This window comes from Styela clava, unplaced genomic scaffold, assembly GCF_964204865.1.
Source record: "Styela clava unplaced genomic scaffold, kaStyClav1.hap1.2 HAP1_SCAFFOLD_69, whole genome shotgun sequence".
Taxonomy (NCBI): domain Eukaryota; kingdom Metazoa; phylum Chordata; class Ascidiacea; order Stolidobranchia; family Styelidae; genus Styela; species Styela clava.
In genome coordinates this window covers 64,947-66,319 of record NW_027556720.1, presented here as the reverse complement: position 1 = coordinate 66,319, position 1,373 = coordinate 64,947, and the positions used below count along the sequence as shown (strand labels likewise).

The window sequence follows — 1,373 nt, the reverse complement described above, 5'->3', positions numbered from 1 at the left end:
TTAAATCTTCAATGCTGGCTTCGCCGTTCATAACAGCTAATATTTCTTCTTCAAATTTATAGTCATTAATATCGGGCCCAAACATCACCATATCTATTAAATTACTTTGAAAATGTAAATCTCGATGATAATGTAATTTATTAAAAGTTCCTCAAAACAATTTTCTATTTTCTTTATTTGTCATTATTTTTTTCTCTCCTATTCTTTTGTCTTTCCGCTTCTATTACTAAGCAATTTGTGTTGTATACTCAATTTATACGTCAAAAGTTTTCTGTTGTAGATATAGCCCCATTTCTTTTATCTTTTTTTATTTCATCAAAATTTTTAACACAATATTTTAATCCGCTTTTTAATATTTTGTCTCTTACAAATAAATATTTAATAAAACCAGCGTCTTCATTTTTGTTTTCTAGTCTAGTTATTTCTTGTTCTTTATGTGAAACATCTTGACTAACAAGATCTAATTTTCTTTTCAAATCTTTTAAATCATGATAACCAGTTCAGATACTTAACTTTATAGATTCAATAATGTCTGTCCGCTCTTTTGTTCTCATTCTGAAACGCATGTTAGTTTAATCTCCTTATATAAAAATTGAAAGAATAATAACATCGGCGACATCATTTTCGTCTTCAATTTTCTTCTTATTTTTTTCTCTGTCCATAATTATTATTTAACTATGACTCTTTCAAGGGATTTTCGTAGTGTGCGGATTATATAATTTTTGTACGCTAGTTTCGTACCCACCTTCTTCTACTATTTTAGTATTAATTTTTCTTATTTTATTTATAATTTTCACGTTCTGGTGACACTTTACATATAAATAGTAAGGTATGATTATTACAGACAAACATAAGAAAAAAAGAAGTTTAACATGTTTTATTTGTGATATTAAAACTAACCTCTTTTGTCTTAAAACTAAAAGTTTCTCACTTTGAGTCATTTTTCTTTCGACGCATATCATTTTCATTTTGATATCCTCAAATAATGAGCAGTTTAATTGTGATGCTCGGCACATTTTGGAATCTGACGTTATAGACGTCGTTGTTCCTAATTACATGTCAAAAATGACACTGAAAATATTGGAGCAGATGAGAGGAATCGAACCTCCATAGTCAGATTGGAAATCTGAAGTTTTACCACTAAACTACATCTGCAAAACGTTTACCACATGTCAAAATGGTCTTTAGAGACAGCGATGGTAAACTAGGCTTACACTAATATAGTGCTACCTTTGACTAGCCTTGAGTCGGAGAAGTAGCCCTTGGATTTTTGGGCTAGACAATGAAAAAATTAAAGAGAGTCAAAGGATTCAAACCTTCACTTCCGGGTAAAACCCGACTGCTTGATTCATAGCTAACTCTCGAAAAGTCAG

At 30.2% G+C, this 1,373-nt stretch overlaps 1 non-coding gene across 1 annotated transcript; it reads right to left on the bottom strand.

Moving 5' to 3' along the window:
- Window positions 1–1,084: 1,084 nt before the first annotated feature.
- On the bottom strand, window positions 1,085–1,155 carry Trnag-ucc (transfer RNA glycine (anticodon UCC)). Its single transcript has one exon. It is a non-coding gene; the product is annotated as a tRNA-Gly (tRNA).
- Between the last annotated feature and the right edge of the window lie 218 nt (window positions 1,156–1,373).